Source organism: Schistocerca gregaria, chromosome 2 (assembly GCF_023897955.1).
Source record: "Schistocerca gregaria isolate iqSchGreg1 chromosome 2, iqSchGreg1.2, whole genome shotgun sequence".
Lineage (NCBI taxonomy): Eukaryota > Metazoa > Arthropoda > Insecta > Orthoptera > Acrididae > Schistocerca > Schistocerca gregaria.
This window is the reverse complement of record NC_064921.1, coordinates 918,155,284-918,179,680: the sequence shown is the minus strand read 5'-3', so window position 1 is coordinate 918,179,680 and position 24,397 is coordinate 918,155,284.

Sequence of the window (24,397 nt, the reverse complement as noted above, 5' to 3'; positions counted from 1 at the left end):
GGGAGCCAGCCAGAGCCGGCCTCCCCATCCACAGGACTGGACAGTCAGCCCGGCCAGTGACGTCAGCCGCACAAAAGATGCGCGGAGGTTGCGCGGACAAAAGACTGCGGCCCGGGCCCCCGCCGGGCTTACCATTCATTAGGGCGGACGGCGGCACACCCTCCCCCACCCCCACCCCCGCGGCCACGCTTGTTACACTTACTGCAGCCTCCCAGTGAGCGCCGCAGACCGGCCGCCCGCCGCTGTCTCCGCCGCCCAGTAACATTGCGCACGGCGGACGCGCAGACTCCCCTCACGGCGAAAGCGTCCTCTTATTTGCCAGCTGTGACTGCAGCTGAACGAACTTACGGAATTACCAAGCTGCACAGCATGCACGATTGAATCGAAACGGTAAAATTTCGCAAACTTTTCCCTGTAATAAGCTCAGTGGCAAAATATCTGCGAGACACTTAAAAGAGCGCAGTTCGCGCTTTGTAAGAGCTTCACATCACAATTGGCGCTCAGTGGTAACGCAGTGTTCCACTTTGCGGCCGCTGTTGTATATGATGTACGTAGCGCAGTGTACACTACTGGCCATTAAAATTACTACACCACGAAGATGACGTGCTACAGACGCGACATTTAACCGACGGGAATAGGATGCTGTGACAAGTATATGATTAGCTTTTCAGTATATTCACACAAGGTTGGCGCCGGTGGCAACACCTACAACGAGCTGACACGAGGAAAGTTTCCAACCGATTTCCCATACACAAACAGCAGTTGACCGGCGTTGCCTGGTGAAACGTTGTTGTGATGCCCCATGTAAGGATTAGAATTGCTTACCATCACGTTTCGACTTTGATAAAGATCGGATTGTAGCGTATCACGACGCTGCTGCTCGCGTTGGTCGATGTCCAATGACTGTTAGCAGAATATGGATTCGGTGGGTTCAGGAGGGTAATACGGAACGCCGTGGTGGATCCCAACGGCCTCGTATCACAAGTAGTCGAGATGACAGGCATGGTTGCAACGGATCATGCAGCCACGTATCGATCCTTGAGTCAACAGATGGGGACGTTTGCAAGAGAACAACCATCTGCACGAACAGTTCGACGACGTTTGCACCAGCACGGACTATCAGCTCGGAAACCATGGCTGTGGTTACCCTTGACACTGCATCACAGGAGCACCTGCGATGGTGCACTCAACGACGAACCTGGGTGTACGAATGGCAAAATGTAATTTTCTCGAATGAATCCAGGTTCTGTTTGCAGCATCATGATGGTCGCATCCGTGTTTGGCGACATCGCGAAGAACGCACAACGGAAGCGTGTATTCGTCATCGCCTTACTGGCGTATCACCCGGCATGACGGTATGGAGTGCCATTGGTTACACGTCTCGGTCACCTCTTGTTCGCATTGACGGCACTTTGAACAGTGGACGTTACATTTCTGAAATGTTACGACCCGTGGCTCTACCCTTCATTCGATCCCTGCGAAACCCCTTCATTTCAGCAGGATAATACACGACCTCTTGTTGCAGGTCCCGTATGGGCCTCTCTGGATACAGAAAATGTTCGACTGCTGCCCTGGCCAGCACATTCTCCAGATCTCTCACCAATTAAAAACGTCTGGTCAATGGTGGCCGTGCAACTGGCTCGTCACAATCCGCCAGTCACTACTTTTGATGAACTGTGGTATCGTGTTGAAGCTGCACGGGCAGCTGTACCTGTACACGCCTTCCAAGCTCTGTTTTACTCAATGCCCAGGCGTATCAAGGCCGTTATTAGGGCCAGAGGTGGTTGTTCTGGGTACTGATTTCTCAGGATCTATTCACCCGAATTGCGTGAAAATTTAATCACATGTCAGTTCTAGCATAATATATTTGTCCAATGAATACCCGTTTATCATCTGCATGGCTTGAAAAAGTTCGGTATTTACTGTAGGACATCGTGGAATATTCCCGCTGTAGCCCGTGTCGTTTCGTGAAGTTCCGGTTGGTTTCGGTGCTATACGTGGCCTTCAAAATGGCGTCTGTAACGGAAGTGCGTTCCAAGCAAAGCGGTGTCACTGAATTTCTTTTGGGGGAAACCAGGGCATTGCAGATGTTCACAGGCGCTTGCAGAATGTGTAGGGAGACCTAGCAATTGACTAAAGCACGGCGAGGTGTTGGACGTAGCGCCTGTCATCACAACATGGTCACTAAACCCGTCCCATTTCCCGCGTGCCGACCGATCGCACACAGCTGTGACTCCTGTAATGTTGGAGGCCGCACTCTCAGCCAGTAAAGTCACGGCGATGGTCTTCAAGGTCTCTAAACTTCCTCCGTCGTGGTGAAACGAGCAACTCTCATTCGAGGAGATCGACAGGTTGCAGTCAAACTCTTTGCTGTTCAACTGGACGTCTCAGTTGGTAGTGTTGACGCACTTTCCACCAGTTGGGGTACTCAAAGGTGTGTGTGACCGCTTGCTTCGTCACCGTCCAACAGAACGTAAAGAGCAACGAAAAACTTTCTGTGAGGAATTGCTTGAACATTACGAGGCTGATCGTGACAATTTCTTTTTCGAAAACCGTCACAGGTGATGAAACTTGGATTCATTACTTCTAACCTAAAATAAAACGGCAATGCTAGGATTGGTACCACATCACATCTCCTCCTCCGAAGAAGATCGAGGCCGCACTCTCAGCCAGTAAAGTCACGGCGATGGTCTTCTAGGTCTCTAAACTTCCTCCGTCGTGGTGAAACGAGCAACTCTGAAATGCATTGTGCTACCCTCAGGAAACTGAACAAACGGCTTCAGCATGTTCTCCGCCAAAAAACTGCAAACGAACTTCTCCCTCGAAACGAACTTCTTTTTCTCCAAGGCACGGTAAGGCCTCACATAAATGTGTGCACAAGAGTTGAGCGTGAAAATTAATGGGACTGTTCTTCTTCATCCACCCTACAGTCCGGAATACGCACCTTTCGAAGTCCATCTGTTTGGCCCAATGAAAGATCCATTGCGCGGGTAGCAGAACGTAGGTGATGGGGAGGTTATTGGAAATGAGTGTATGGCGTCAGTGTACGGGAGTTCCCAGACGGGAATTTCGGCCGCCAAGGGCAAGTCTTATTGAGTACGACGCCACATTGGGTGACTTGAGCGTCGACAATAGGGATGAAATGTTGATGAGGACAGCACAACACGCAGTCCCTGAAGGGAGAAAATCTCCACACCAGGCCGGGAATCGAACCCGGGCCACTGTGCGTGGCATTCCAACGCGCCGCCCTTTCAGCTAATGGGGCGGACGGGGAGGTTATTGACACAGCAAGACGTGCTACTGTGACGGTACGTCACATAAATATTGAAATTTTTATCGGTTGCAAACTGTAGTTCACGTATTTTATGAATATAATTAGTATAAAAGATACAGTTAATGTTCTTGAAACAACTGATATGCAGCGATAATTTAAGAGTAACATCTTTATTTAAAAGATGTCTATGAAAATAAAAAAGGATCGAAAAGAGACGCGATTGTACGGCCGAGGAGGAAGGACGTACTTTATGGTACGCTCACACTGTTTTATTGCGCGATACGGAAGGCTGCCATTGAGCGGCTACACATATTTTATGTAAGTTATTCGGTATTCTGTTAAAATAAACTAATTATTGTTCTCACAAAATGAATTTTTTTGTAATAGTTGTCACCTCAAATGCTCGCAGTGGCTGATTATTTTTAATAAGCATTTTTTTCAGTAATTTGCGCTGCGGGAAGCTCATCTTCTGATGCAGTCTCTGGTCGGCCATTTCGCACCGAAGTATTAAGTTATTTTTTTAAAAAAGTGTTAACAGTAACTGTAAATGCAAGATATTTCGTTGTAAGAACCTTTCTAAATTGCAACAGATAATTAATTTACTTTAAAGTTCTTTTTTTAAATTATCCAGATTCCATGACTTCAGTAAGTTTTATCTTGGCCGCTCCACGGCAACAATCGAAATCTTCTCGAGCCTTGCTTTGCAATCAATAAATAGAAATTAACAAAATTACATTCAATTCAGTTAACGGCAACTATATTTCAGTCATCACGTTCAAAATCTAAAGTTGGTACGTGAATAACAGCGCCGGCCCGTGTGGCCGAGCAGTTCTAGGCGCTACAGTCTGGAACCGCGGGACCGCTACGGTCGCAGGTTCGAATCCTGCCTCGGTCATGTGTGTGTGTGACGTCCTTAGGTTAGTTAGGTTTAAGTAGTTCTAAGTTCTAGGGGACTGATGACCTCAGAAGTTAAGTCCCATAGTGCTCAGAGCCATTTGAACCATTTGAACCAAAAACAGCAGCCCTCCAAGAAAGCGTCGTATATTTACTTATGTACGTAAGTAAAAGTGATAAGAAAAGATAATATCCCTTAGAGAAAGAATCATGCAATAACAAAAGAAAAATTCACCTGATTATATATATATATATATATATATATATATATATATATATATATATACACTCCTGGAAATTGAAATAAGAACACCGTGAATTCATTGTCCCAGGAAGGGGAAACTTTATTGACACATTCCTGGGGTCAGATACATCACATGATCACACTGACAGAACCACAGGCACATAGACACAGGCAACAGAGCATGCACAATGTCGGCACTAGTACAGTGTATATCCAGCTTTCGCAGCAATGCACGCTGCTATTCTCCCATGGAGACGATCGTAGAGATGCTGGATGTAGTCCTGTGGAACAGCTTGCCATGCCATTTCCACCTGGCGCCTCAGTTGGACCAGCGTTCGTGCTGGACGTGCAGACCGCGTGAGACGACGCTTCATCCAGTTACAAACATGCTCAATGGGGGACAGATCCGGAGATCTTGCTGGCCAGGGTAGTTGACTTACACCTTCTAGAGCTCGTTGGGTGGCACGGGATACATGCGAACGTGCATTGTCCTGTTGGAACAGCAAGTTCCCTTGAGGGTCTAGGAATGGCAGAACGATGGGTTCGATGACCGTTTGGATGTACCGTGCACTATTCAGTGTCCCCTCGACGATCACCAGAGGTGTACGGCCAGTGTAGGAGATCGCTCCCCACACCATGATGCCGGGTGTTGGCCCTGTGTGCCTCGGTCGTATGCAGTCCTGATTGTGGCGCTCACCTGCACGGCGCCAAACACGCATACGACCATCATTGGCACCAAGGCAGAAGCGACTCTCATCGCTGAAGACGACACGTCTCCATTCGTCCCTCCATTGACGCCTGTCGCGACACCACTGGAGGCGGGCTGCACGATGTTGGGGCGTTAGCGGAAGACGGCCTAACGGTGTGCGGGACCGTAGCTCAGCTTCATGGAGACGGTTGCGAATGGTCCTCGCCGATACCCCAAGAGCAACAGTGTCCCTAATTTTCTGGGAAGTGGCGGTGCGGTCCCCTACGGCACTGCGTAGGATCCTACGGTCTTGGCGTGCATCCGTGCGTCGCTGCGGACCGGTCCCAGGTCGACGGGCACGTGCACCTTCCGCCGACCACTGGCGACAACATCGATGTACTGTGGAGACCTCACGCCCCACGTGTTGAGCAATTCGGCGGTACGTCCACCCGGCCTCCAGCATGCCCACTATACGCCCTCGCTCAAAGTCCGTCAACTGCACATATGGTTCACGTCCACGCTGTCGCGGCATGCTACCAGTGTTAAAGACTGCCATGGAGCTCCGTATGCCACGGCAAACTGGCTGACACTGACGGCGGCGGTGCACAAATGCTGCACAGCTAGCGCCATTCGACGGCCAACACCGCGGTTCCTGGTGTGTCCGCTGTGCCGTGCGTTTGATCATTGCTTGTACAGCCCTCTCGCAGTGTCCGGAGCAAGTATGGTGGGTCTGACACACCGGTGTCAATGTGTTCTTTTTTCCATTTCCAGGAGTATATATATATATATATATATATATATATATATATATATATATATATATAGAGCGTAACAAAGGGAACCGGCGGAACACTGCCATGTCGACCAGTACAGTGGTATAATGCGCGGATACAGGTCTTCCAGTAGAGTGGCGTAAGGCCGTCGCATTCAACGCAGATTATGTTGAAAAACAGGATTTTATGGCGAAAAGAGTGGAGAATAATATGGTATTCTGGAAACCAGAATACAACAAACATGCTTTCAGAGAAAAATGTGTTGCATTACTTATTGAACGCCTCTCGTACATAATTATCTTCCACTTCCATCTGCAGAAGATGAGAATTTTGGACTTGCCCAAGACGACGCCGTGAATAATGTTGGCCAACTTGTTGATTTATCGCGGTGGACTGTACGACGAGCCTACAGAAAATCATATATCGCTAACAGCGAAGTAACAATACGTAAGAAAGGATGGTCGTAAAAACACCCCTAACTGACAGGTTACGAATGTCAATGAAAAACGGACCAAACCCGAAAGGAACTGCTGCTGTCAGTGGCTGTAGGTAAATCTCAACTAGTTTTCGAGCGAACACCCCGTACGGAACTGCATGAAACAGACATCTGGAGTCGGGTACATCGCAGAAGGCCTTTGTTCGCAGTGGCACAGAAAGCTGCTCTTCTTCAGTGGGCCAGACAAGGAAGTAACTGAGCGAAGGCGTGTAGCATGATCCGAGTCCCAATGAGGCGTTTAACCCGCGGTGTGTGGAAACTGTAGTTCACGCCAGAGGTGATGCAGCGATTTTCGTTTTTCGTAGCATGACTTGTATCCCTGTCAAGGTAACCGTCACCATTCTCGTTGACAAAGTGTTATCGGTGCTTCTACGTCTTCAAGATGACTACACTGTAGATGTTCCCGTGGTCCAAGAACACAATAGCTTTATTCATAAGGCTGGTTTGACGAATAACTGGCTCTGTGTGATGAGGGTTTGTTCACAACATTAACTGGAATGGCATTTATAACAATCATGAGTGCACTGCCTGGAACAGTTTTTATAGAGTGACGAAGTAATTTATATTACGGTATGATACCGATGCCGAATTCATCGCCGGCCGCGGTGGTCTAGCGGTTCCAGGCGCTCAGTCCGGAACCGCGGGACTGCTGCGGTCGCAGGTTCGAATCCTGCCTCGGGCATGGATGTGTGTGATATCCTTAGGTTAATTAGGTTTAAGTAGTTCTAAGTTCTAGGGGCCTGATGACCACAGATGTTAAGTCCCATAGTGCTCAGAGCCATTTGAACCAAATTCATCGTTTTATCATCTGACGTCATTGATTTTACATTTCGCCTAGCATGATGCTGTGAACACTTTTGTAACCTGATGGTGTTCATTCGACAGAAACTGGGTGTGCAAATAAAGAATTTTATCAAAAAATGTTCAAATGTGTGTGAAATCGTATTGGACTTAACTGCTAAGGTCGTCAGTCGCTAAGCTTACAGACTACTTAACCTAAATTAACCTAACACCCATGCCCGAGGGATGACTCGAACCTCCGCCGGGACCAGCCGACAATTTTATCAGCATCTCAAGAAGTTGACATGTTATTTTTCAATTTCATGGACCTTATCGCACCCGTTAAATCAACCGATTTTGATTCCAAATTTGAGTGACATGTAACTATCGGCATCTCTGCGATTGGGTAGCTATATGGCATCCAATCATCAGTGAGTGAGGAACGAATGCAGTACATATATGCTCGTATTAAGACAACGTCAATTCTTTCCTTTGCTGTTTTAAATTACATCAAGACACAGAAGACAACCACAAATTTGAATATTTTCTGATGACTGTTCTCATCCATCTTTAAAATAACTGACAAATGACAATACGTCCCCATGTAAATGACTGGGTAGGTCAGTTCACAGGTCCAAGGAAGCCAGAAGTATACCAATATCGATAGAAGTTGGTGTTCGATCTAACTTTCGGCTTTATTTTACCTTTATCTTCTTTAAAGCTTTTCTTAACTTGTAAACATTTACTAAGCAACCAGTTTCAGTTAGAGAACACAGTGTGAGAAACGTTTTAAATCGTCACATTCTGTTAGGTTTACATAGCTACATCAACGACGGCGATATAACCCTTAATGTAATATGGATGCACTGTATAAATGGATAGGAATCTTGGGAGGAAAGGCGACGTAGTTTTTGGGAAACGCAACATAGTGGTCACACTGCCTTGCTCGAATACAAAGAAGCTAAGAGTTTAGGATGTGTAAAGAGACATATACACAGTTATTTTACCCTCGCTCAATACAAGAATGGGACAAGACCGAAAGTCCTTTGTTCGTTCTTGAGATACCGAAGCCTTTAGATACAAATCTCAGTTCGATATCGTATTTCTTGACTTACAGAATGCATAATAAACACATTACAGGTGTCAAAACGGATATGAGTTAGACTGAAAACTTGCTTGGAAACAGTTTTGTGTAAGTCGTTTATAATGAAGAAGGCTTACGGTAGTGTGGTATGGCCACTGGTGTTCACAATATACGGTCTATTTGAAGAAGATTTATCGGATTCCGCCAGTCTATTTGAAGTATATGGATGAAGATAGGAAACACGGGTGGAATTTAACGTATTTGTCGAAATTTAAAGCTCACTCGGAGCTAGTTGTAAGGCCCCTGTTCATGCGGTTGCCAATATTTTATCCCTGGCGCACTCTTTCATTACCCAGAGTTCGTATAGTTGAACTGACGATAGCACAACAAAAACGAGTTCTTAGTTCCAATAGGAGCAATTCGTTAGCTGTTCTGAAGCCATTGTGTAACTGTCACATGAATCGGTACTGAAGATGGTAAACACCAGGTATCAAACGTGTGATATGTTTACCACATGTTTTCTGCCTACGTTATCTCTTTATCGAGTGCTAGAATACAAGGAATCAGATCGATACTACACGTACTGACAACCAAGTATGTATTTACATCGTCATATAGTAAAACGTACGTTAAAGTTTTATGCCATTAGCCACTGTCAAAATACAAAGCCTATCCATAGCTCGTGGTATAGTGGTTAACGTTGCTGCCTCTGGATTCCGGGGTCCTGGGATCGATTCCCGGATGGGTTGGGGAGTTTTCTCTGTCCGGGACTGGGTTTTTGTGTTGTCCTCATCATTTCATTAGCATCATCATCATTCGTGACAGGGGCTAGATTAGACTGTTTAAAAATTGGCATTTTGTACCGGTCCTGATGACCGCGCAGTTGAGCGCCCTACAAGCCAAATATCATCATCAAAATACAAAGCCAGTAGTAAACAAGCATTGTCAGACATAAATCTTTTCCTAGAACACCCATGTTTGCTCGTAATACTCTCAGTAGGTTCGGTTGTAAGATAATGACGTCTGCCTTCACCGATCAAAGATAGTACTATCCTGTAACGCACATACCACACCTCCCAACGACGCTACTGTCCATCGTAAAATATCTCTCGTTCTCATCTTGCAGCCACTTCAGCCTACCACCTGCAGGCTGAAGAGGTGAGATCTAGCCGCGACAGCGACACAAACGTAAAGAAAGTCAAATTATTTTTGATAAGTTTCAGTGATTTCAAGCTTCATTGTGAAAATTTTCTTCCACTTTTACGATCAACACGATTTCAATCCGACCATAGGTACAAACGTCTACCGTTCTATGTTTTATGCAACACTGAGACCATGTGCTCCACAGTTTAACCGTGTTAAATTTCACGTACCTTCTGAATCGGAGATTGGGAACCAGCCTTGCCTTACCTCTACATCTACATCTACATCCATACTCCGCAAGCCACCTGACGGTGTGTGGCGGAGGGTACCCTGAGTACCTCTATCGGTTCTCCCTTCTATTCCAGTCTCGTATTGTTCGGGAAAGAAGGATTGTCGGTATGCTTCTGTGTGGGCTCTAATCTCTCTGATTTTATCCTCATGGTCTCTTCGCGAGATATACGTAGGAGGGAGCAATATACTGCTTGACTCTTCGGTGAAGGTATGTTCTCGAAACTTTAACAAAAGCCCGTACCGAGCTACTGAGCGTCTCTCCTGCAGAGTCTTCCACTGGAGTTATCTATCATCTCCGTAACGCTTTCGCGATTACTAAATGATCCTGTAACGAAGCGCGCTGCTCTCCGTCGGGTCTTCTCTATCTCTTCTATCAACCCTATCTGGTGCGGATCCCACACTGCTGAGCAGTATTCAAGCACTGGGCGAACAAGCGTACTGTAACCTACTTTCTTTGTTTTCGGATTGCATTTCCTTAGGATTCTTCCAATGAATCTCAGTCTGGCATCTGCTTTACCGACGATCAACTTAATATGATCATTCCATTTTAAATCACTCCTAATGCGTACTCCCAGATAATTTATGGAATTAACTGCTTCCAGTTGCTGACCTGCTATTTTGTAGCTAAATGATAAGGGATCTATCTTTCTATGTATTCGCAGCACATTACACTTGTCTACATTGAGATTCAATTGCCATTCCCTGCACCATGCGTCAATTCGCTGCAGATCCTCCTGCATTTCAGTACAATTTTCCATTGTTGCAGCCTCTCGATACACCACAGCATCATCTGCAAAAAGCCTCAGTGAACTTCCAATGTCATCCACCAGGTCATTTATGTATATTGTGAATAGCAACGGTCCCGTGACACTCCCCTGCGGCACACCTGAAATCACTCTTACTTCGGAAGACTTTTCTCTCCATTGAGAATGACATGCTGCGTTCTGTTATCTAGGAACTCCTTTATCCAATCACACTATTGGTCTGATAGTCCGTATGCTCTTACTTTGTTCATTAAACGACTGTGGGGAACTGTATCGAACGCCTTGCGGAAGTCAAGAAACACGGCATCTACCTGTGAACCCGTGTCTATGGCCCTTTGAGTCTCGTGGACGAATAGCGCGAGCTGGGTTTCACACGACCGTCTCTTTCGAAACCCATGCTGATTCCTAGAGAGTAGATTTCTAGTCTCCAGAAAAGTCATTATACTCGAACATAATACGTGTTCCAAAATTCTACAACTGATCGACGTTAGAGATATAGGTCTATAGTTCTGCACATCGAACTGGTATCCCATCAGGTCCAGCGGCCTTTCCTCTTTTGAGCGATTTTAATTGTTTCTCTATCCCTGTACGAGAGTGTAAAACCACGTAAATTTTACGCTCATGCTGGCCGGTGCGGATCTGTTTTCTCTATTTGTTTATTTTTTTATTTTGAGGTTACTAGGTGATCTGCTGAGAGGTATTTTGACTGTATTGCACCACTGAATTTTTGGTTTGATTTATTACTTTCACTTTGACCTTATTTCAAACTATGTTACTTATAATTTGTTTGTTTTTACTGCACTGGTTGACAAGATTCACTTGCATGTAATTTTGGTTTCCATGGTTATCTTATTTGTGCTTGATAATTTTTGGATAGTTTTTTGTTGGCTTATTTGGTACATTGTATTGTTACAATTTTTGTTGTCACAACTATTATAAATGTTTATGTCATTAAATGTATTTGGGTTTCATTGGGTGTCAAATGGCTGTAATATTCTTGTTTTATTAGTTATTCTGCATCGGGAGTCGATGTGAGAAGGTGTGGAGGGGTTGAGGTTATATTCATAATTGTTCATCTTTTCTCTTTTTGGTTCTGTTCGTCTATAAGGTGTGCAGATTCTGTTGTGTTTCGTCCGATGGTTGTTGATGGCGATGTGCACTTGAATGTGAGCTTTACTGTGCGTCGGGGGTGTATTGTTAGCTGCTGCGTCAACTGCCCTCTATGTGTTCGTATGTGTTTGCCATAGTTGGTTCTTAATGTAACGAGTATTGTCTGAAATACTTCGCTGTTTTGTGTTCAGTAGTGTAGTTTTAGAATACTTCTGATAAGTCGTCGTTTTTTCCTCTATAGTTTGTTTGAGGTTGGTTTGCTCAGTCGTGCAGGGGGAGCTGTGTCATATTCCATTATAGTACAGATGAATGATTTATACGTATTGCTGTGTTGCCGTTGCATCCACGGAATTGTCCCTCAAGTCTTCTGATTAAGTTTCGCTTTTGTCTGGTTTTCTTTGACGGCTGCCTAACATGGCTGTTGTACTTCAGATATATGTCGAGATGCATCCAGAGGTAATTTATTTCGTCAATACAGTGTTCGAAGTTGAGAGTGTGATAACAGTTGGGTATTGTTTTTCTTTTGTGATTTATTTCAGTGACACAATAGAGCCACGTGTGTGTTGTCAGGGTTTGGTTTAATTTTCCATTCTTCATTTAATGTTTTTAGTGACTTTAGATACATTTCCATCTGTTGGGAGGTCGGGATGGTTGTGGTCCTGAGTATCAGTATGTGGTGTCGTCAGCGTGAAGTTTTACATTTACTTTGTGCTAGGTTGGTTTGGGGCATCAGTGGTGTACAGTGAATAGAGAAGTGGTGATTATTCCACTGCACAACACCCGCTTGGGGTGAGAAGGGTTGGCATTTGTCTCATCGACGTGGACTGTGAATTGCCTGTTAAAAAGAATAATTTTGCGCAGTGTCTGCTAACTAGTACCAGTTTTGACTGAATGATTTCAGCAAATCATCGTATCGAAAGTATCAGGTGGTTATAATTAAAGTCCAGTTACTCACAGAAGTACATTGTGGGCTGTAGTTTTCGTGTGGGAGCGAAACTTGGTAGGTATCCTAAAGCATCAATGCGGAACCGATATACGGTAACAAAGGTTCCAGTTTTAGCACACTGGTGTATGCAAGAAACGGAGCGAGGTGGCGCAGTGGTTAGCACACTGGACTCGCATTCGGGAGGACGACGATTCAATCCCGCGTCCGGCCATCCTGATTTCCCTAAATCTCTCCAGGCAAATGCCAGGATGGTTCCTTTGACTTCCTTCCCCATCCTTCGCTAATCCGATGAGACCGATGACCAAGCTGTTTGGTCTCTTCCCTAAAAACAACCCAACCCGCATGCAAGAAAGACATATATTTCCTTATGTAATGGATTAGGAGCAGGACCTGGGCAGGAAAGATCAAACAAGTGAGAAATGCGTAATGTTGATTTTATTATTCACAGCTGCTTACCCAGGCGGTCAATATGAGCACCGGAGATATCGACGATATGCTGTACAGTGCCACATTTTCACCTGGTGACCAAAATTGCCAAAACTGGAGCTTTTTTCAGCAAAAATCGGTCCCGCATCAACGCATAAGGATAATTACAGAGTTTCGTCGCCGCACGCTAATTGCATCCCACACTGAAGCTCAGTGAGTAGCTGTACTTTCATTGTAATAACCCGGGAGAAACGTATGAAAGACAATACCTTCTTCTGGACGCTACCTGGATGTAGAAAGGCGAGCGGTAGCAAAAGGAAGCTGCAGCGCCAGCTCTGGCTACGTAACCCAGTTACCACACCTGCCGAATTCGGCCGACCAAGTCGTGGAAACTCTCCAGCACCACACAGCGGCGAATGAAATGTGGGAGTGGGTATGGAGGGGGGGGGGGGGGGAAGCGGGAAGAGTGCAGAGGGTTTTTGCAGGAGGAGAGGGGAGCGGGGAGAGCAGGATAGCGGAATCCCATGTAAATGAGCTCCTCCGCCAAGGAAGACAGTAAAGGGCGCGCCGGGCGTTATTGTAACGTCTGCGGGCGCCACATTCTCCGTGATGTGTGGCCTCCGCTCCCTTGAAAGAGATCCCGAGGACTGACAAGGAAACTCTTAAAGTTAACCGATTCCGGGATCCCGCAGCTAAGTTAGTGTGCGTTCCGATGGCAATCCCCCGGCGCCTCCGCCAAATCCCGACGATACGGCCGCCGCCTGGATTGATGGCGGCAATAGCGCAGACAATAGCGGCGCATCTCCGCCGATACGCCGCCGCCGCCACCGCCGCCCCCGCCGCTACCTGCCGCTGCTGCTGCCGCTGCCGCCCTCCAGCCTAATCAAACTGATTTTACGCGCCGGCGCAGACGGCACGGGGATCCCTATTTCTGGGTCCGGGGTGCGAAAGGAAATAAGGTTCCAGTGCAATGCGCTCTGAGGTAAACTTCTGCCAGAAGACGAACCGCTCACCTGATAACCCGATGAGACAAAAGATAGCATAGTCTCATCTCTGACACAGCTCCGTCTAGAGCAGAAAGCTATTAGCTCACAATCAGCTTCGGTGGTGGTGGACAGAAACCTGACACATAAGTGGAAAAGGCCGGCCGATGTGGCCGAGCGGTTCTAGGCGCTTCAGTCTGGAACCGCGCGACCGCTACGGTCGCAGGTTCGAATCCTGCCTCGGGCATGGACGTGTGTGATGTCCTTTGGTTAGTTAGGTTTAAGTAGTTCTGCGTGCTAGGGGACTGATGACCTCAGTCCCACAGTCCCATAGTGCTCAGAGCCATTTGAACCATATAAGTGGAAAGCTAGCTGCTTAGGTTTTAGCGTTAGTGCTTAGTATTTGTGGGTCTAGTGCTAACGGCCTGAACATATTCCCCTTCTTGTACAAAATTTTGACCCATGAATGAACTCAACAAAGGGATCCGACAACTGAGTACATGAAGAGGGCTCTAACATGTGTTAGAGTAATGCAATATTGTAACCAAGACGTTCAATATTTCCAACACCAGCTATAAGTGCAGCTGTACAGAAAACGCGTGAAATGCAGATGGAAACTGGATTTTGTATTGCACAACCAGTAACAGAAAGAAGCATAAACCACAAAAGAGACAACTTTGGTTTATTCAGAACTGCAACACCTGTCTCGAAGTTCTCTGCAGTCAGACCTATCTTATATGGGCTGAAAATATCATGCAAACTAGTAAATATTTCATCTGATGAAAACAATTTATAATACTGACGGCTACTGAAGTGGATAAAGGATAAGTGATCATACCTACATTCAGCATAAATGTAAGACTGAGAAATTATTTCGGGACGAAGATAATAACGGAAAAACTTGAAATTAATTTTAATTATTATTAAATAAACAAGCTTCCGGGTTAAGAATAGTACAAACTTACGTCCTTGAAGAGATCACGTGCAAAAACATTACCACCTACTATTAAAAAGAGCAAATTTAGCTAAGTCTCCGTTATACAGGGTGGTCCATTGATCGTGACCGGAGCAAATATATCACGAAATAAGCGTCAAACGAAAAAACTACAAAGAACGGAAACCGGGGGGAAACCAGATGGCGCTATGGTTGGCCCGCTAGATGTCAGTGCCATAGGTCAAACGGATATCAACTGCGGTTTTTTTAAAAATAGGAACCCCCATTTTTATTGCTTATTCGTGTAGTACGTAAAGAAATATGAATGTTTTAGTTGCACTACACTTTTCGCTTTGTGATAGATGGCGCTCTAATAGTCACAAACATATGGCTCACAATTTTATAAGAACCCTCACTGGCTCCCCAACCCCCCCCCCCCCCCCCTCCTTCACCAATTGACCCACCCCCTCCCTCTCCTTACATCCTAACCACACCGGTGTCAAAGTAATATACTACCACAGAATAAGACCTGTACCATATCTCTAAATGTTAAAGCCCTCCATTGCTACCATAAATCAGTATTTTATACATATTAATTCTAGCTGGAACAAACAGAATCTGCCTTTGGCAATATCCCAGATCACTCTAATGTTAGAATAAATAAGTCAACAGTTAAGGAAATTTTGTTCGTGATATTTTAAATATTAAATGTACAGCCATACAAACAGCTTTAATCCATTATAATCACTGTAACTCTTATACATATCTTTAGCTAAAATAAACAGAATCTGCTCTTGATAATACCCAAGATCACGTTAGCGTAACAACAGAAATAAGCCAACAGTTCATCTGAAGATCTGTTATTAATTTAAATATACAGGTCCCAGTCATACAGACAGCTGCATCTCACTGCAGATACAACAACTCTGTATTATTGGTTCCTTGGGATTCATGTTAATGCCAAATATGATAAGTGCTATTACAAAAAAAAACCTCCCTGTAACATACAAGTAGAGATAACATATCAGATCACCTGTAATTTGTTCTTGTAGTAATTTATTATTATTTTATCTTGTGCTCTCATGTTATCGCCATTATGATTAAAATACTTGCCCTTGTATCGACTTTAACACATGTAAAGAACAACAAATTACATCTGTGTACAAAGTTGGCTTATGCCATATCTCTCTGTCAATATCTTTGTTACAAGCAACAGTTGTAAGGGGCATGCTGGATGCTGGTAAAGTGTCACTGTCAAAGTGTAAACTAATGTAGTTCGTGTGAAAGTGTTCTGGACATCAAAATGGATGCAGACAGATACAAAAAAAGCCGCCTATACTATCGCAGTAAGTAAAAACTAATTTTACATCCATATCGACAGATAAGCTATAGTCATGGCGACACATTAAAGTGTGACCCATCTTTCTGCCATAGAACCAGCACCCAGCATTATGCTACTACCAGTAACGATGTAACTTCCCGGTTGTTGTTGTTGTGGTCTTCAGTCCTGAGACTGGTTCGATGCAGCTCTCCATGCCACTCTATACTTCATCTCCCAGTACCTACTGCAACCTACATCCTTCTGAATCTGCTTAGTGTATTCATCTCTTGGTCTCCCTCTACGATTTTTACCCTCCACGCTGCCCTCCAATACTAAACTGGTGATCCCCTGATGCCTCAGAACATGTCCTACCAACCGATCCCTTCTTCTCGTCAAGTTGTGCCACATACCTCTCTTCTCCCCAATCCTATTCAATACCTCCTCGTTAGTTACGTGATCTACCCATCTAATCTTCAGCATTCTTCTGTAGCACCACATTTCGAAAGCTTCTATTCTCTTCTTGTCCAAACTATTTATCGTCTATGATTCACTTCCATACATGGCTAAACTCCATACAAATACTTTCAGAAATGACTTCCCGACACTTAAATCTATACTCGATGTTAACAAACTTCTCTTCGTCAGAAACGCTTTCCTTGCCATTGCCAGTCTACATTTTATATCCTCTCTCCTTCGATCATCATCAGTTATTTTGCTCCCCAAATATCAAAACTCCTTTACTACTTTAAGCGTCTCATTTCCTAATCTAATTCCCTCAGCATCACCCGACTTAATTTGATTACATTCCATTATCCTCGTTTTGCTTTTGTTGATGTTCATCTTATACCCTCCTTTCAAGACACTGTCCATTCCGTTCAACTGGTCTTCCAAGTCCTTTGCTGTCTCTGACAGAATTACAATGTCATCGGCGAACCTCAAAGTTTTTATTTCTTCTCCCTGGATTTTAAGACCTACTCCGAATTTTTCTTTTGTTTCCTTTACTGCTTGCTCAATACACAGATTGAATAACATCGGGGAGAGGCTACAACCCTGTCTTACTCCCTTCCCAACAACTGCTTCCCTTTCATGTCCCTCGACTCTTATAACTGCCATCTGGTTTCTGTACAAATTGTAAATAGCCTTTCGCTCCCTGTTACTCCTACCACCTTTAGAATTTGAAAGAGAGTATTCCAGTCAACATTGTCAAAAGCTTTCTCTAAGTCTACAGATGCTAGATACGTAGGTTTGCCTTTCCTTAATCTATCTTCTAAGATAAGTCGTAAGGTCAGTATTGCCCTACGTGTTCCATTATTTCTACGGAATCCAAACTAATCTTCCCCGAGGTCGGCTTCTACTAGTTTTTCCATTCGTCTGTAAAGAATTCGTGTTAGTATTTTGCAGCTGTGGTTTATGAGACTGATTGTTCGGTAATTTTCACATTTGTCAACGCCTGCTTTCTTTGGGATTGGAATTATTATGTTCTTCTTGAAGTCTGAGGGTATTTCGCCTGTTTCATACACCTTGCTCACCCGACGGTAGAGTTTTGTCAGGACTGGCTCTCCCAAGGCCGTAAGTAGTTCCAATGGAATGTTGTCTACTCCGGGGGCCTTGTTTTGACTCAGGTCTTTCAATGCTCTGTCAAACTCTTCACGCAGTATCGTATCTCCCATTTTATCTTCATCTACATCCTCTTCCATTTCCATAATATTGTCCTCAAGTACATTACCCTTGTATAGACCCTCTATATACTCCTTCCACCTTTCTGCTTTCCCTTCTTTCCTTAGAACTGGGTTTCCATCTGAGCTCTTGCTGTTCATACAAGTGGTTCTCTTATCTCCAAAGGTCTCTTTAATTTTCCTGTAGGCAGTATCTATCTCACCCCTAGCGAGATAAGCCTCTACATCCTTACATTTGTCCTCTAGCCATCCCTGCTTAGCCACTTTGCACTTCCTGTCGATCTCATATTTGGGACGTCTGTATTCCTTTTTGCCTGCCTCATTTACTGCATTTTTATATTTTCTCCTTTCATCAGTTAAATTTAATATTTCTTCTGTTACCCAAGGATTTCTACTAGCCCTCGTCTTTTTACCTACTTGATCCTCTGCTGCCTTCACTACTTCATCCCTCAAAGTTACCCATTCTTCTTCTAGTGTATTTCTTTCCCCCATTCCTGTCAATTGTTTCCTTATGCTCTCCCTGAAATTCTGTTCAACCTCTGGTTCTTTCAGTTTATCCAGGTTCCATCTCCTTAAATTCCCACCTTTTTGCAATTTCTTCAGTTTTAATCTACAGGTCATAACCAATAAATTGTGGTCAGAGTCCACATCTGCCCCTGGAAATGTCTTACAATTTAAAACCTGGTTCCTAAATCTCTGTCTTACCATTATATAATCTATCTGATACCTTTTAGTATCTCCAGGGTTCTTCCATGTATACAACCTTCTTTCATTATTCTTAAACCAAGTGTTAGCTATGATTAAGTTGTGCTCTGTGCAAAATTCTACCAGGCGGCTTCCTCTTTCATTTCATAGCCCCAATCCATATTCACCTACTACGTTTCCTTCCCTCCCTTTTCCTACAACCGAATTCCAGTCATCCATGACTATTAAATTTTCGTCACCCTTCACTATCTGAATAGTTTCATTTATTTCATCATACATTTCTTCAATTTCTTCGTCATCTGCAGAGCTAGTTGGCATGTAAACTTGTATTACTGTAGTAGGTGTGGGCTTCGTATCTATCTTGGCCACAATAATGCGTTCACTATGCTATTTGTAGTAGCTTACCCGCATTCCTATTTTCCTATTCATTATTAAAACTACTCCTGCATTACCCATATTTGATTTTGTGTTTATAACCTGTAGTCACCTGACCAGAAGTCTTGTTCCTCTTTCCACCGAACTTCACTAATTCCCATTATATCTAACTTTAACCTCCCGATTAAGGGATCTGACATCCCACGCTCCGATCCATAGGACGCCAGTTTTATTTCTCCTGATAATGACGTCCTCTTGAGTAGTCCCCGCCCGGAGATCCGAATGAGGGACTATTTTACCTCCGGAATATTTTACCCAAGAGGACGCCATCATCATTTAATCATACAGTAAAGCTGCATTCCCTCGGGAAAGATTACTGCCGTAGTTTACTCTTGCTTTCAGCCGTTCGCAGTACCAGCACAGCAAGGCCGTTTTGGGTATTGTTACAAGGCCAGATCAGTCAATCATCCAGACTCTTGCCCTTGCAACTACTGAAAAGGCTGCTGCCCCTCTTCAGGAACCACACGTTTGTCTGGCCTCTCAACAGATACCCCTCCGTTGTGGTTGTACCTACGGTACGGCTATCTGTATCGCTGAGGAACGCAAGCCAGCCCACCAACGGCAAGGTCCATGGTTCAAGGGGGGAACTTCCCGGATCCTCCCGAAATCATCTGAAGTTGAACCTGAAAGAATTCGAAAACCGGTTCATGTAATAAAGCATTATTATTAAAAAAAGTGACTGGTTGCGGTTGTGTATAACTTATTTACTTTTTTAAGCGTTGTTGCCTGTGTGGTCCTGTAACCCGAAGCCAAAATAAAGAATTTAAAAAAAAGAAAATCCTTGCCAAGTAATAAATTGGCAGGGCTCCTTTCTCAAAGTACAGTTTGCAGATATGCTTCACCATGTAACCAAAGATGTGACTTCCATACCAGACAAGAGCGCATAGATAGTCTTTGAGCCACACGAGTGATTTGCAACTCGCATATCGAAACGTGATATGAAATACATCTCTAACAGACGGTTTTCAATGTAAGTTCCAAACCAGTTACCAGCAACACTCTAAGACAAAGTACACACCACGAAGGGATTGTACAATCTGATCACAAATTGATATTAATACAAATACCGACGGAAAATGGAAAACTGTATACTTTGGCGTCCGATGATGAATGTTTGACGCTGCAGCGCAGTTTCACTGTAAACAGATGGGACATGCCGATGCCAGGGCATAACGTCTTCCCAAATTTCTCACAGCGTATGCTGTTGGACCGTAACTATACCACGCAGACTCCCATGTGAGCAAAATATGCAGTGATCAGTGTTTGAGAGGGAGGTCGTTTAGTCGGGCTCAAACAAGCCGATTAGAGTAATCGGCGACCAGCACAACATTGGAATAGGAGCAGTGCCAGCATACGATGATGTTGGCAGGAATAGGTGAACCTTGACCGAACACAGCGTCAAGAAGGAAGCGGTCGACCTAGAGAGACGACAGAACGAGAAGACCAAGCAATCGTCAGAGAAGCACTCAGAACCCCCGATTCATCATTATCATCGATCCGACGGGCAGCTGGTGGTTTAGTGACAACAAGACCATTGATAGGAGGCTCACAGAAAGGAGGCTGAGCCGGCCGGAGTGGCCGAGCGGTTCTAGGCGCTACAGTTTGGACCCGCGCGACCGCTGCGGTCGCAGGTTCGAATCCTGCCTTGGGCATGGATGTGTGTGATGTCCTTAAGTTAGTTTTAAGTAGTTCTAAGTTCTAGGGGACTGATGACGTCAGTAGTTAAGTCCCATAGTGCTCAGAGCCATTTGAGAAAAGGAGGCCGAGCTCACTGTGCTCCTTGCACGAACTGACATTGTTCTGTAGACATCACGAAGACTCGTTTCCAGTGGTGTTGGACACACACGGTCATGAGTCTCATTGTCTGAAGCAGAATTGTCTTCAGTGATGAGTCCTGCTGCGACCTGAGCCCCGGTGACCATCGAAGTCGAGTCTGGAGACGCCCCGGACAGTGGTGAGATACCAGCTTGACTATATATGGAGATGGTATCTGTTCTTACAGAAATGTCCGAAAGAACAGATACCATCTCCATATACAGTTCAGGTTAACCGGCCATGACCTTCTTCTTCTGTGCGGATACACACGCATTGCACGAACTCTTACGGGACTCGGTCAGATTGTCTGCCGCAAGTAATGAGGGTAATGGGCAGGGGCTCTACGAATGTAGTGTGTGGACGTGAAGTTGAGAATGTGGGTCTCACGGGGAGCGTGCAAGGGACAAATCCCTGCAGTCGCACCATCCTCTGTGCCCTCGGTGGCTCAGATGGATAGAGCGTCTGCCATGTAAGCAGTCCCGGTCGGGGCACACATTTACAACTGTCCCCGTTGATGTATATCAACGCCTGCCGGCAGTGTAGGGTCTCGATTTAATTATCATTACCAACTTGACCGTCACCTGCCAAGCGGCACGACAACGAGGGGATGTTGTATCTGGTGCCATTTCTTTCATAGCACGAGCCCCACGGTTGTCATTCACTGCTCCCTTACAGCACGTCGATGACGTCCCACGCCTCGTTTTGTGGTCCTGCATGGAAAGGTAGCCCAGGCTTACAATTCAGCAATCTAATTCCTCCCACCCCACACCGGAAACTGCGAGCGTTTTTACTGCTTTTCTTGCCAAACCCTACCTTGGCCAGCAAGGTTCCCAACTGAGAATGTTTGAAGCATTATAGGCAGGGCTTTATAATCGGCTTGGGATTTTTATGATCTAACGAGCCAGTTGGACAGATTTTGACGCGATATCCCTCAGAAGTACGTCCAACAACTCTACCAATCAATGCCAAGTCAAATAATTGGTTATATAATGACCAGACGTTCACCAACGCTTTATTGACTTGTTAAATTTGTGGAGCTCTTTCTCTTGAACAAATCATCCATTTTTTTCAGAAACGGTAATCATTTGTTTGTTTGTACATGTACATCACATTTACAAATTTCAGTCCCATTTACCAATTTCGCTCCCACTTCGATAATCGTTTCGCTGTGCGTCGTCTATTATTTTAAAAAGAGAGTACGCTACTGGCCATTAAAATTGTTACACCACGAAGATGACGTGCTCAAGACTCGAGAGGAAGAAGATTCTGTGATTTGCAAATGATTCGCTTTTCAGAGCATTCTTACAAGGTTGGCGCCGGTGGCGACACCTACACCGTGCTGACATGAGGAAAGTTTCCAAGCGATTTCTCATACACAAACAGCAGTTCCTGCTGAAACGTTGTTGTGATGCCTCGTGTAAGGAGGAGAAATGCTTACCATCACGTTTACGACTTTGATAAAGGTCGGATTGTAGCCTATCGTGATTGGTCGAGATTCAGTGACTGTTAGCAGAATGTAGAATCGGTGGGTTCGGGAAGGTAATACGGTATGCCGTGCTGGATCCCAAAGGCCTCGTATCACCAGTAGTCGAAATGACAGGCATCTTATCCGCATGGCTGTAACGGATCGCGTAGCCACGTCTTGATCCCTGAGTCAACAGATGAAACGTTTGCAAGGTAACAACCATCTGCACGAACAGTTCGACGACGTTTGCAGCAGCATGGACTATCAGCTCGGAGACCATGGCTGCGGTTACCCTTGACGGTGGATCATAGACAGGAGCGCCAGCGCGTGGTGTACTCAACGAGGAACCAGGGTGCACGGATGACAAAACGTCACTTTTTCGGATGGATCCAGGTATCTGTTTACAGCATCATGATGGTCGCATCCGTGTTTGGCGTCATCGCGGTGTACGCACATTGGAAGCATGTATTTGTCATCGCCTTACTGGCGTATCACCCGGCGTGATGGTATGAGGTGCCATTGGTTACACGTCTAGGTCACCTTTTGTTCGCATTGACGGCACTTTGAACAGTGGAAATTAAATTTCAGATGTGGCTCTACCCTTCATTCGATCCCTGCGAAACCCTACATTTCAGCAGGATAATACACGACCTCATGTTGCAGGTCCCGTATGGGCCTTTCTGGATACAGAAAATGTTAGACTGCTGCCCTGGCTAGCACATTCTCAAGATCTCTCACCAATTGAAAACGTCTGGTAAATGGTGGCCGAGCAACTGGCTCGTCACAATACGCCAGTCACTACTCTTGATGAACTGTGGTATCGTGTTGAAGCTGCATGGGCAGCTGTACCTGTACGCGCCATCCAAAATCTGTTTGTCTCAAAGCCCAGGCGTATCAAGGCCGTTATTACGGCCAGAGGTGGTTTTTCTGGGTACTGATTTCTGAGGATCGATGCACCCAAATTACGTGAAAAACTAATTACATGTCATTTATAGTACAATATATTTGTCCAATGAATATCCATTATCATCTACATTTCTTCTTGGTGTAGCAATTTTAATGACCAGTAGTGTGTTTATGTGGTGCACACGAACAGAGACATATTACAAGAACGTGTGCACCTCTGCAGAATATGAAAACCTTATTTACATACCTAATAAAAATATTCTGGAGTTAGAATGAAAGACTTTGATTTGTTGCGCCGTTTCTCTGAATATGCAATTCATCTGTAAAGCGAACTGTGTGCTACTAGTACAAAAGTGCAACTATTTGGAGTCCTTATCATTTAGGCATGACACCAGTCATCATATCAACGCTGGTACACGGCGCACGTATCGTAACAGGTCGATATATTCAGTATGAAAATGTAATAGAAATGTTTCGCAAAATTTAATTGGGAATTCTTGGAAGAGAGGCGACGAAGTTCTCGTGAAATTTGTATTCGGTAAATTTAGATGGCTTGTTTTCAAAGAACGCTGTTTAGCCGTTGTGAGTATAAAATCAGAGAGTTTGGTGCACTTACAGAGTTTTATAGGCAGTACTTTTTCTCCTCTCTGAGTATGTGAATGAAATTACAATATCGACGGTGCTGGTTCGACAAGACCTTCCACATGCATCGTAAAGTGACTCCACGAAGTCGCAAAAGGCAGTATAAAGCCCATATTATTTGTAAGGAGGGTGTTTACTATGCTTGTAAACATATTTGCTCTTAAACAAAAGTTGTTTTGAAAACGTGAATGGTGATTTCATGTTGCACTCCTCTTATAGAGGAAATTAAGAAACAAGAAACAGAGGGCACACCTTGCAACGCCAAGTATCATTTACTTCTGTATCATAAATTCAAGGCTGTAGATGACCTACAGTGAAATAGGTAAGCAATTAAAGTTACGCACCAGAAAATAGTTGTTGAGGCAGGTAAGTTACTGGTTATGACGCTGGATTCGTATTCAAGAAGGCTAGGTCTTAAATCGCAGTCTGGCACCCTGATTTATAATTTCATGCTTAAAGTGTGGTGTCAAGTGTGGTGTCACCGCCAGACACCACACTTGCTAGGTGGTAGCCTTTAAATCGGCCGCGGTCCGGTAGTATACGTCGGACCCGCGTGTCGCTACTATTAGTGATTGCAGACCGAGCGCCGCCACACGGCAGGT